A 14422-nucleotide genomic window follows, 5' to 3' on the forward strand; every position below is an offset into this window, starting at 1 on the left:
TGCTATCTAATCAAGTGAGGGGGTTTTGCTTTTTTTATTTTTTCTTTTCTTCTCTTTCATCTTTTCTCCTTTCTCTTTTATATTTTCTCTTTTCCCTTTTATCTTTCTTTTATATCTTTTTCTCTTTTATATTTTTTCTCTTATCTCTTTCTTTTCTTTTTTCCTTTGTTTTTTTCTTTCTTTTAATATTTTCTTTTAATTTTTTCTTCTAATTTTCCTTTTCCCTTCCTTTTTCCCTGGCTGAGGGCCTTACCTTTTGACCGAAGTGTGTACATGACAGTCATCACTAGGGAGACCTGTGGTTCAGCAGTGGAGAGGTTTAGAGATGTTGTCAGGGTGGGTGACCATAGTCATGATTCCACTGGTCTCCTTGCAATGGTGTTACAGTCACCTCTTGCCTCTAAAGTTAAAAGGGAGCACATTCTTGATGAAGTTTGATGCTCACTGTGGATCACAATTTCTTAGTTGCTTTAAGGTTGCATTGGAACATCATTTATAAGAACAGAGTTTAAAGGAACATACTTCACAATCAACACAGATTTCAGTATTACGGGCTTAACACAGCTTATTAGAACACAGATCAAAATAATCATAACTATAACCTTTATTAAAGATTAGAGGAGGCTAACTAACCATCCTGATGAAGAAAACCCAAACATATCAAAACCTTTTCCCTACTAATTAGTCCCTAGTGCAGCAAGGATCACTTCCAAATCTCTTGACACTTTCTTCATCTTGTTGTTTTGTTCCTGAAGAGGTATTGAGACTTTCAGGATGTGGACAAAGCACCCATCTACTGACAGGTTCATGACTCCACATACACCTTGCACCTTTAATAACATCAAATCCTATACATTTGGGTTTGGACGGTCATATTATTGGTATGTTGTAATTTATTGTTTATGAGCCCTGAACTATCAGACGTAGCATTAGCTAACGATGATAACTGTAGGCCTCGTTCTAGAATGTCCTACATGTTTCATACCAGATCAATTCCTAACCCAAATACTGATTCCATCCAACGTCCAACGTGTGTTAAGGCTTCCTGCCACTCTCCCCACAAGTCCCTTGGGCTGTGATCCCACCACTTGTGTGGCATGAATCCTTTCAAATAAATAAGATAAAGAAATAGTACAACTAATGTGCTGACTAGTCCAGGGATAGTTGGATATAATCGGGAATATAGGTGGCCATAAGAAGATGCCCACACTAAGTTAGGGGGTGCATAAATGTGGATTTTTGGCATGAACCTGGTATGGTAGTAGCCTTTTTTGCTACAGTTCAGGGCCAAGAGTCATAAGCAACTGATATTACTACATAAACAGCCCTGTACTATAGCTTCCTGGGCAGGAGAATATAGCCATTACAGTGTCATTTTATCTATGTCCCTGCACCCGATCTGCACTTGACAGTTCCAGAGCAGAGATTTCCCTGCTAGGAATACATTATACCCATAAATGAAACCAGTTCATATGAAACTTATTGGAAATTCTGTGTTATTAATCAAGTGAGGGGGTTTTGCTGCTTTTCTTTTTCATTTATTTTATTTTTTTTTAATAATAGTTTACTTCAAGTCATAACCTCGTAGAGCTGGAATTCCTGCTGGGATTGGTCAACTTCACAGCAATGAAAAAGGTCAAGGAAGTCTTGCTCCTAGCATACCTTCTTTTTGTATTTAAAGAAATCATAAATATAATCCCACTGAAACATCATGTTCATCTGAAGCAAAAATACAACCTTTGAAACAACATGATTTCAAATTTCAAAACTGACAGCCTCTACTAAAACACAGTAGGGCTTCAGGGAGGCTAAAAAGAGAGAACATGAAGTCCACTTTTCTAAAAGTTAGAAGAACAGCATTCAGAAGAGAGCTAGAAGAGTAGAAAACCCTCATTATTTTATCAAAAATCTGATTCTGGACCACAACTTTTGACTTAAGTTACTGATATCTTTTTTTAATTCAAGTTCCTTTTAAATTTCTCAAGTTACCAAATGAAGCATGTATGTTCTCACCTTTAACTCTTGTGTAGACTTTTCTTCCAGTTTTGAAAGGTGTGATAAACTTCCTTTTTCGCCTGAACTGAGCAAGGCTAGCTTTCAGTCATCTGCTGATAGAGTTGCTTTTAACTGTAACTGTATGGGGAAGTTGCAGGGAAAATTCACAGTCTCCATCTTGTTTTTCAGATATTTAAGAATTAATAACAGTGAGAAGTGTTCAAATGCCCAGTAAACAATTCCTGTCATTAGTTAGGGTGGCACGAAGTATACCTGTGCTACGGGTATGTGATGGATATGCCTTCTAGAAGGCTAAGCTTGATTGCAGTGTATAGACTAGTTGTGTGTCTTTATGTGTAAGACATAATACCCGTTTTACTTCCCAGGAGAACATGCATCTCTGTAGGCATGAATTTATCTAGAACATTTCATATTGTATGTCCATGAGAACATGGACTTCATGTTCTCTCTTTTTAGCCTCCATGAAGCTCTAGAGTGATCCAGTATTCCACACAGACAACACATTTTGTAAGATTAATTTTTATTTCATCTTCTTTTTGCTGAATATATGCCATGATTTTACCATGTTTCATTTCTTCTTAGAGCCAGCAAGCCCTTACCACAACAAAAAGGCTATGGTTAGGCCATTTCAATCATGTCAAAGTAAGTAATGACAAACAATTTAATTTCAAACATCATTTTAATTACTTTTTATTTTATTTTATTTGGCAACATAACAATTGTTTGCATTACAGGTATATAAAGAGCAAACACACACCCCACACCCCCTCAATCTTTTACAAATAGCTACTTGATTCAGTAGACAATGACTGCATCATTCATTCACTGTGAGTATATAAAAATTGTTGCCTGTTAGTTATTTAGCTTTTGCAATTTTTAGAAGGTTTTGAGCTATTTCTCTACTATGAAACTCACTTCCCTGATGAATCATTTCCAGTCAGATAGAGATTCAAGTTTAAATTGATCAGTGTGATTATTGCTTGACTCCAAAGATGAAATGAAAATTTAGCTGAAATTACGTTCACTTCTCTGTATTTGAACCTAGTTTCCAATGAAGTGCTGAAAATAGCTATTATTGTTCCACGAGTCTGAAATGCTGGATGGGTTAGAAAGTTCGCAGTTCTCTTTTCCTTATCTTTCTCCATAATGCTACACAGTTCATTTTGTTGCAGTTTATTGGCAGGGATGGTAGATTTGACCAACAAAATCAATACCTACTTCTGGATTCAGGTATATTCACTGGGCAATTTGGAGACTTACAGAAGTTTTATGTTAAGACTTTGCAGAAGAAATTCAGTACCTTGATAACTAGAAACAAATCTTATACCTTAGACTAATCCTGACTCTAGACAGGAGGAAGTGGACGTACACAATAATAATGTCTACTAAACCATTTTGTATAAGAGAAGTGCACATATATTGTTATCATACCTCTAAATTTTCTTCCTCTGTCTGTCTCTAGGCTTGACATAACAATCTTTGTTTCTTCTTCAGGGAAAAATACAACTTAACTTGCTGTTTCTTCTGTATTCCAGAGTCCTTAGGTCAATGCTGATGGCTTATTCAAAATAATGTTTTACTCTTGGAACTTATGAACTCCCACAATGATTTTTTAATCCTTTGCACAAAAGGAAGCAAAGGGTCAAAACAGGATTTTTTTTTAATACTTTTTTTTTGTAGATAGAAATAATTCTTTTTTTTCTTCCCTTTAGGATAAAAACAATTTAATGAGATAATTATCATTGACATTTGTATTTCATTTCCATAATTATTATAAAATATGCGCAAGCATGTAAGGGAATTAACCTTGAAATTGTTAAGATTTGCTAAAAATCCTTAAAACTTTTTAAACAGAAAACCTCTCTGTGTGAGAAGATATTTTTGAAGAAAACAACAGTGCAAGAAGTGGGGCAATCCCAGTTAAGTCAGCTCATCTAGCAATAGCAGCTAAACATAAACCAAAGGTAATGACCTCTCTGTTAGGAGTATCCCACAGGGCACCAGAGTGTGACTCTGCAGGTGATCTCTGATCACAGCCAGGTTATCATATAGCTGATTCCCAGATGTCTTGGGTCATTTCAGCTGCCCACACCTCCAAGGGCGAGATGAGAGTATGTGATCAGCGCGTGCTGGAGTTGATGGATGGGCGTTACCATATGATGTTCAGATAAGGCAAGGATCACCAGGAGAAATTGCTTGAGATTCTGGTGTGAGGTCCAACCTTAGTGAAAAAGGGATGGAGGAGAGGAAAGTCATAAATTCCTGAATTCAGTAAGGAATCTGCTATTAATCTAAACAGTATCATACAACAGATGTATTTTTTCACATGTTGTTCTTTACCACACAATTCACAAAATTATGGTCACCTTTACCTTACTCCCCAGAATTCTTTTTTCTCACTGGGACTGACTGAATAAAAGATAATTTCAGTGAAAATAACCTCAACATCTTTGTTTTTTGAATTGTCACTCTGTTTCTTTGTTTCCTCATGAAGAAAAGCAGGTACTGAGACTGCATATCAACATTTATAGTTTCCCTGGTAAATGGTACTTTCTGTCCACAAATGTGGCTTTGTCACATTGTTTCTCTGGTCTCGTAATAGAAGTTCATATTCATATTATTAGTTATTTTTTTAAGTGACTGCAAAAGACAGTAGTCTTCTCAGAGATATTTGAATGTATCTCCAATCATTTCAGCAAGGCTCTGTTTTGGCTGCAGCTGCTACTCATTGCTCATCTGCACCTTCAGATTTTCTTTCGAGTTTTTTCTTTGTTTGGGTTCCTCACTAACAATTCAACTAAAATTATCTGTGTCAGTTTTTAACATCTTTGCACTAAACAAATGCACTTTGGGCAGAAAGTCCTCGCAGAATTACAGCAGTGAGCAGCCTGAGTGGGTTAACTTCCTACAGCCGTCAGTGAAAAGCACTTGGGTTGGCAATTTCAAATTTTGAGCGATATTGCTGATCATGCCAAACGCAGTTGGCATGTAAAAAAATTGGTAAACAAGATTTTAAAAACAGGCAATACACAAAGATTTTATGAACATGCTTTGTGAAAATGAGTTTCTGGAACCTCTTAAGACTAACTTCTAGATGTTAAGCAGAGTCTCATTTGTGGCATTTATATAGCAAAAATAACCCATCTTTCCTTAAAATTGGCTTCTGTCAAATGTCAAGTTCCTAATTCAGTACTGGAGAATTCAAGGAAAATTAAAACTGACAAAACTACTCAGCTTATGATTACCCTTTTTCCAGTAAGGTCTGAACCTTAATTGAATCAGACTTTACAAATATTTGCAAACATTCTGTCTGAATGTTTGAAAAGAAAAAAAACAAAAACAGAAACAAAAAACAACTCAAAAAGAGTTCCATGGAATATTTTTAAGCAGTTGAAACCAAAATTTTGTAATGAAAAATGGTAACCGTTCTTAACTATGGATACTCTGTCATGTTAAGATATTTTGCATTTATACTGTCTTTTTTACAAAATGTATACCAGAAGCACATTAATCTACATTGGTTTCAAGTTTATAGTCAAACATTGCATTGTTCTAATTTTACAATACACTTTTAGCATTTATAGTTTAAATATGAGACCATTTATTTTCCAGGCACTGCAGCATTTTTAATAAGTGGTTGACTGTTGGTTCTGGGCTGAGTTAAGGGGGGAGGGCAAAGTTTCCCACTATTTTTACTGTAAATCAAATCAGACATTCTGACAGCATATATTACATATACTGCAGCTTTTCTACTGAAGAGATAAAATATTTCCAAAATAATAAACTGCTGCACTGCAAAACAATGACACATTAGAAATCAAAGATTCTGGCCTGCTGAAATGTGATGGCTGAGAGAGAGCTGGAATAAGCAATGATATTTTCTGTGTTTGTCTGGGACAGCAGGGGCCATATATGACAATACGAATAATCATCAAAAGATTGCTTTATAGTTCTATGGTGTTTATTTAAAAGTAGAGGTTTGCAGAAAGGATGTTAACAAGAAGGGTATCTGACTTGAAAAATCTTGTTTTCATTTCAGCCTGATTGCTTGGCTTTAATAATTGCTAAAACTGTCTTGTACTCTTTTGGGTACAAGTTTTCAAAATTACAAAGAGAGAGTAGGGCTTGAGGCTTTTCTCACTATTTTGATATGTTCAGTTTTGCACATGGGAGTCAAATTTGACTACAGATTTATATGTCAGCTGATCTCTAGTTTTAAAATATCTACCTTTCACACAGATAAATGGAAAAAAAACCCAACTTTTGAGACAGAGTTGTGTTATTTATCAGATTCTTTAAGGTCCAAATTTTGATTTTTCCTTTGGATAGAAAGCTCAAAGTCATGAGATCTGTACAGGAGTTTTAAGCTTCTTTCTATGAAAAAATCATTCTAAAATTGTATGTAAGGCAGCCAGACAGATGTAAGTTAATGCTGCTGTTCCATGGAAAGTAACTACCTTCTGGACCACTTGGTGGATAAGGAATAAGCTGGATGGTCACAGTCAAATGGTTGTGGTCAACAGCTCGATGTCTGAGTAGAGACCAGTGACAAGTGGTGTTCCTCAGGTGAAGGGGTTGGGACTGGCGCGGTTTAGCATCTTTGTTGGAGACGTGGAGAGTGGGATCAAGTGCAGCCTCAGCAAGTTCCCCAATGACACCAAGCTGTGTGGTGAGGTTGACACGCTGGAGGGAAGGGATGTCCCATCCAGAGGGACCTGGACAGGCTGGAGAGGTGGGCCCGTGCAAACCTCATGAAGATCAACAAGGCCAAGTGCAAGGTCCTGCACATGGGTCAAGGCAATCCCAAGCACAAATCCAGACTGGGCGATGAGTGGACTGAGAGCAGCCCCAAGGAGAAAGACATGGGGGTATGAGTGGATGGAAAACTGACTGTGAACCAGCAATGTGCGCTTGAACCCAGAAAGCCAACCATGTCCTGGGCTGCATCAAGAGAAGTGTGGCCAGCAGGTCGAGGGAGGGGATTCTCCCCCTCTGTTCTGCTCTTGTGAGACCCCCCTGCAGTGCTGTGTCCAGCTCTGGGGGCACCAACATCAGAAGGACACGGACCTGCTTGAGCGGGTCCAGAGGAGGCCAAGAAGATGCTCAGCGGGCTGGAGCACCTCCCCTGTGAAGACAGGCTGAGAGAGTTGGGCGGGGGGGTCAACCAGGAGAAGAGGAGCTTCTAGAGAGACATTAGAGCAGCCTCCCAGTACTTAAAGGGGCTACAGGAAAGTTGGGGAGGGACATTTACAAGGGCATGTAATGATAGCACAAAGGGTAATGGCTTTAAACTGATAGAGGGTAGCTTTAGAGTAGATATAAGGAAGAAATTCTTCCCTGTGGGGGTGGTGAGGCACTGGAAAAAGTTGCCCAGAGAGGTTGTGACTGCCCCCTCCCTGGAAGAGTTCAAGGCCAGGTTGGACGGGACTTTGAGCAACCTGGTGTAGTGGAAGGTGTCCCTGCCCATGACAGGGGGGGGTTGGAACTAGATGAGCTTTAAGGTACTTTCCAACCCAAACCATTCTGTGATTGTATGATTCTATGAAGACTATATATATAATTTTTTCACAGGTGTTTACTGGCAAAAATGAACAGTGGAAAAATGAACACTTAGCATAAATCAATTTCCTTAAAAGGATGAACTAAGTGATGTAATTTTTGACATCTCTCTATTGGTCAGGGATTGATTTTTTCCCCCCTCCAAGTAAAATCTTTTGCATAATATTAAGCAATTTAACTAAATCTATGATGCATTTCTTTTGTGTCTTGATGGACTTGATACAGGAATCCTCACTGTCTAGTGATATCAAGATGCCAGGGTGACATGCAGAAGATGAAAAACCAAGCAAATATCAACACTCTGTGCTCCCTAGACTCAGACTGAATGAAGCCTCTTCTACAGTTAAATAAAAATTTTCGTTATTCTTCAACATAGAATTTACAGAGATTGTGAAGATTTGCCAACAAGCTCGCCTCTGAATTTCTATCTGCTTCCTCATGGTAACTTACTTGTTTAAACCTGTCATGGGGTCCAGAATTTATTCCTGGGTAAATCATTTAACTACTGCTGGCCACATATCATAATACTATTTTTGATTCTGAAGAGGACAGTATAAAATGTGAAAAAAAATAAATGTACGAGAAAATGCAGACTTTTTTTTAAAAAAAATTCTTGTAAGAAGTCTAGGTTTGTCACAACTTATTTTCTTCTGCTATCTTCTACCTATTGACCTGAAATAAAAATATGAAAATAATGAAAGTAATTTTGAACTAGAAAAGAGAGACTTAGTCCATCAGAAGCTGAAAGTGAAAGTTTAATTGGAAAAGATGATATGGAAGAAAAATGTTTTAAGAAAATGCCATTTCTACATGGATGAAACTGCCCTGGAAAAAACCTGACCTGTTTCATCTGAATATGTGTGCTGCTTTCCTTTCCAAACCTGAAAAAAACACTTTGCAGAAGGATTCAAATACTATGAAGGCTCTTCTTGATGGCTAAGTTATACCTGTTCTTTCCATGGCTAGAGAATTTTGTATGGCAACATATTCCACTTAATGCTTGTGCGAGAGAAGGAAAATGTGGCAGTATCTGGGTAAGGAGTTAAAAGCTGTAAAGAGATGAGCTCAGTTTTGTTACAGAAAAAGACCAAATCTCCATAAGATGATGGGTGTTGTTTATGTATGCAATTATTTACAAATTTTCCCATCATTTTTCAGTCCCTTGGGTGGTGCTTTTATAATTGTTGAATGTTCATGAATGAAAATTATCTTTTTATCTCCTTAAACTCCTAATAAGTGATTACTTCATCTGCCATGTATTTTATGAATGTTGAAGAGATTTGTTCTCAAATGTTACACTTCATTGAAGTAAGGAACATATACAGGTCCTTTACTCTGGGTTCATGTAATTTTAATTCTTTTTTTCTTTAATTACTTTGGAAACTCAACAATTCTCTATAACTACTTCAAAATAAAAAAATACTTTTATGTTTATTATCACTAAGACTTAGTCAACTTGAGAGATCAAATGAGTCATAATCTGGAATTCAGTAAAGGCTTTTCTTCTCTTTCTTCTTTTACCATAACAAGTAATGGAAATTTGTGTCTGTTTAGCTAATGAAAAATATATTTGAAAAGAGTAAATATTCATTGAAGTAACATGATTAATTGCATATAATAATTTAAACCAAGTTATGCTGATTGAGGTCTAACATTACAAAACACTGCTTCCCAGTTTACTAAACATCTTTCTTTAAAGTCAATTCTTGTCATGGCTTCAGTATAAACCTCCATTATTTTTGATCAGTGTAACTTTTGTAGCCATACAGACAATGTTTCTTATGCAAAACTTTACATTTTATGCATTCTTATGTTACATATTCAACATTTAATTATTACATTTCCTGTTTTGTGTTGTTTTCATTTAAAAAAATAATTTTGGAATTTTGCTTGACAGTGCACCCAAATGTTATTTCATGGCGATGTTTCAAAGTCCACTTTTGTATTTTCTTTCCATTTAACTACTAAGGCAAAGTAATTACCCAGTAACTCAGTCCAGCTGAAGGGGTCTGTACCATTGGGTATGAGGGACTTAGAGAAAGATGTGTCTATTACACTTCTGCACAGTTTCAAAGATATAGATGGGGTTGCCAGTTGTTGCTGGCAGAGTTACATGGGTCATTCTCAATGTGGGCTGAATTTCCTTAAAGCCCTTTTTTTGTATCAGCTCTACAGTGCTGGCATGAAGGCTTCCATGCTAGGCATATTGTGCCAATGTATTTTTTTGTGTAAGCTGTAAAATAATGTTATCTCCCCTCATTGAAAGGTTCTTCTATTTTATTTGTATGAATTGAGAAAAGTGAAATGGTAATCAAGAGGTCTCAGCTGAATACATGGTGGAATTTGTCTTGTTTGCTGATGGATGAGATACAAACTGTAGGCATCATTTTCACAACTTAATATTAAGAATTCAGGCAAGACAGGGCATTTTCATGACTCAGAGTCACAAAGGTCATCAAATTAATTGTCCTGATCTGCTTATCCAGTGCTGTATGTTCTGTGATGGAGGTTAGCCACATAAATCGAACTTTGATCAGTAGTTCATATTCTAAGAAGTTATTCAGAACCTGTTACAGTCAAAAAGAGCACATAACACTCTACTTGACTGCATGCTCTCAGTACACGGCATGATTTGAGCCCACTATCAGTATATTTTAATATATGCTGCATGTTGGTCACTTCTAAGCACAACGTTTATTTGTGATTAGAGTTGACTTATTCCTCTGATAAACCAGCAAATTGACAAGGTACTGAGTGTCCTGGTTTAACCAGGATAGGGTTAAGTTTCCCCAGCAGTGGCGGGGGGAGGGGGAGCTCTAGCCGGGTTATTCAGATACCAGGCGGACGTCACATCCTGGCACGGGAGCGCAGGGTACGTGGTTTTATACATCTGGTCCTCTCACTGCTGTATTGGTTCATCGTTATCACTATTACTGTTATTGTTATTGTTGTTGTTTGTTGTGTTGCTGTTGCTCTGTTGTATTAAACCTTTCCTTATCTCAGTCTCGGGGCTTTGTATTTCACTCCCTTTGTGGGGGAGGGGCAGCGGCCACGTGGTCTCGGACCCCGGCAGGGGCTAAACCATCACACTGAGATAAGTTAATTTTAATATCCGGTAAATAATCTACAGGATTTGTGTATATTTTTAATAAATATCATTATTCAAGTCTTTAAAAAGTGTAAGAGCCACAGGGGAGAAAATGGGAAGGAATAATTAACAGATTAAAATTGGTGGGAAACTCCTCCAGAATAACAGTTTAATCATAATATCATAAAAAAATATATTTTGAAACAGAAAAGATCTTTTGAAGTGGATAAAACATTCTTCATATCTTATCATCTTATAATTTGCCCTGTTTTAGGGCCATCAAGCATACCATAAAACAAGATATGAGATGTGACAAATGTTAACTAACAGATTGCTACTGAATTATGGAAGGTCTCTCTTTAGGCCAAACACAGGTTACACAAAAATGATGTAATTTTTTTCTTTACACTTCATACACTAAGAAAATGAAAAACAAGGATCTGCCATAGCAGCTGTCCAGTCACTTGAAAACTCCCCTTAGGTACGACAGTATCCCACACCAGCCATTCAAACCAAGTTTAAAGCTAATTTTTAGTGCTAGAAGCAAGGATATTCAACCTTGAAGGTTGGATGTACTGACTATAGAGAGCAGAAAATTCTCCCTGCTTACTCAAAAAAATAAGACATGGGTTATTTGCTTATTTCTTTTGAAACAAATTTTAAAAGAAACCGCAACTTTTCTGTAACTCTTTGTGTGATAGTACTGTGACCATAATCACTTTAGGTGAACATTTCCATAATTTATTATATATAAGTGCACACATTTACTTTATAGGCACATATAAAAACCTTAATTTAAGAAAAGAATTTCACTAGCAAGTTTACTTTGGCCCTGATATTTTAGTTTCTTAGACACAATAAAACTGATTCAAATTTCCTCAGACTGACAAGGGTCTCTTTTTGTTGATTTTTTGCTCGTACTTTACGAATCAATAGCCATGAAATACAACTAATTATGACATGCATTTTGAAGGACACAAAAATATTTAGATAAAGGCTTCAAATAAGACCATAATCACTGACAAGTTTTTACTCATCCATAATACTACAGTATGATGTCCTGTTTGTAAACTGATTATTTTGTGTATGGAATTATAATCAATATTACCTTTGGAAAGTACATAATTTTAAATGTTAAATGCAAGGTCCTGCATATGGGCTGGGGTAATCCCATGCACAAATCCAGGCTGGGCGATGAGTGGATTGAGAGGAGCCCTGAGGAGGAGGACTTGGGTGTGTAGTAGTGGATGGAAAAGTGACTATGAGCCAACAATGTGCACTCACAGCCCAGAAAGCCAACCATGTCCTGGGCTGCATTCAGAGAATTGTGGCCAGCAGGTCGAGGGAGGGGATTCTCCCCCTCTGTTCTGCTCTTGTGAGACCCCCCTGCAGTGCTGTGTCCAGCTCTGGGGGCACCAACATCAGAAGGACACAGACCTGCTCGAGTGGGTCCAGAGGAGGCCACGAAGATGCTCAGGGGGCTGGAGCACCTCCCCTGTGAGGACAGGCTGAGAGAGTTGGGGGGGTTCAGCTGGAGAAGAGAAGGCTCTGGGGAGACCTTAGAGTGGCCTCCCAGGACTTAAAGGGGGCTACAGGGAAGATGGAGAGGGACTCTTGATCAGGAAGGGTAGGGATAGGATGAGGGGTAACCCTTTTAAACTGAAAAAGGGTAGATTTAGATATAAGGAAGAAATTCTTCCCTGTGAGGGTGGTGAGACACAAGAACAGGTTGCCCAGAAGTTGTGGCTGCCCCCTCCCTGGAAGTGTTCAAGGCCAGGTTGGACGGGGCTTTGAGCAACCTGGGTTAATGGAAGGATGTGAGAGACAACTTATAAAAACAGGTCCTGAAAGAACACAGGCCTGCGAGAAACAAAGACTGAGAAAAACAGCCTGAGAAAGAGGTAAAGGATGGCAGGGGGGTATCCTCCAAGCTAAGGAATGTCTCAAACACTCGCAAGTAATGAAACTATAGTCACAGGGTGGATTGTGTGGAGGTCAAAGCTGATGTAATACAGGATGCAGCTGGAGGGGGGAGCCCTGTGGAGACAGGATGGTTCTCTGGTGCACCTGGTCAAGTTTCAAGGGCCATCTGTCTGGTAAATGACTTTTTGCTTCATTATCCACGAAATGCATATTAAAGTTAACACTCCTGAATATGTTAAGGTTCGTGATAATTACATCATCCCATGAAACACCTTACCCTTCCGCATACATGCGATAAGTAGGTATGCAGGTTGACCTAGTGGATAGAACCGAGGAAAGTGTGTATAAATTGAGGGGGGGCAATGAGGCAGGGGGGTCAAAGAGTGAAGTGAAGCAAAGAAGACGAATGCCTCCTTGAGCCCTCACTGGAACCCAGACCAGTGATATCTATTCCTTTATTCTCTTCATCTCCCTCCTTTCCTTTTTCCCCTTTTCCTTCACTACCATTAAGAAATGCAAGGCATACTGTATTGCTTGCTACAACTCATTATATACTTAAACAATTATTGTGTGTCCAATTAGTACATTGTGGGAAGTTAATAACTGTCTGGACTTTGAGACTTGTCTCACTGTTGTCCACTCCATTGAAGATTTATGAATCTGAGTCACTTGTCTCCCTCCTCTGAGCAGGGTATGATAAAGGTGTCCCTGCCTGTGGCAGGGAGGTTGGAACTAGATGATCTTTAAGTTCCCTTCCAACCCAAACCATTCCATGATCCTGTGATTCTATGATTCTATGAAACGTAAATCATAACTTCCTTAGTAGTTAGAGATACTTTTTCAGAAACAAATTTCACATAGGTATTTAAGAAATCAGAATGATAATGCTTTGTAAATTCAGCAATTTCCTGGTAGTTCCCTTTTCATTAACTTTATTAATTTAGTGACTGCATACAATAAGCTTTTAAAGTTAAGAACATAAAAGCAGAACAAAAATTAAATTTCTATCTATTAAATAAATGTATTAATTATACTTACTTTCTCTTATATTTGCAGAACATTTTGAACTTCTCAGTTTTCTACACAGTAGAAAAAAAAAAGAAAGGCCTGGTAGTATTCATGAGTCAGTCATGACATTTTCTTCTCTCAAATTTGGAGAAAATATTGTCTGAAAATTGTACTTTATGTTGTACAGAGATCTCAGAATGGTTCTATCACATTCGGATGTTTTTTAATAAGGCAAGACTTGTATCAGAAAGAAATATACCCAGTTACACTAGCTGACAGATCTGAGGAAGGGGCCCAGAGACATGATTTCGGTTACCCAAACCCTTGTTCAGATTTGAATCTTAACCATCAAAGTTCAAGCAAGTATATGCTGAGAACAGTTTGTTGCTAGTGTTTCAGACCTAAGGAAGAGCTCACATTCCGGAGAAATTTCTGTGTCTCTTTTTATCAGTTGATCTAAAAAAAGTTATTAACTTGTCTTGTTCTATTGTTTTAGACCATTGTGTCTACACTGATGCAGCTGGTGGTACATAGCACTCCGAAATGAGAATCAGACAAGATTTAAAGACCCTTTTTCAATTTCCCACCATTTGATGAAATAATCAACTGCAGTTACCTCTACTATAAACAATGTTGTTAATGAAGTAGGGACTGTAAAGCACTATGTAAAATATAGCTTCCCATTAAGACAAAATACTTGAAAAATAGATATTTATTATCTGAAGGTGTAGATGTTTTTCTAACAAACTCAGCTTTTCTTCAGTCCTATGCATACAAGAGTCTGCTGGAGATAAAACAGCAAAATATCTACAGCTGAGTCAGACAAAT

This window comes from Strix uralensis, chromosome Z, assembly GCF_047716275.1.
Source record: "Strix uralensis isolate ZFMK-TIS-50842 chromosome Z, bStrUra1, whole genome shotgun sequence".
NCBI classification, from domain to species: Eukaryota; Metazoa; Chordata; class Aves; order Strigiformes; family Strigidae; genus Strix; species Strix uralensis.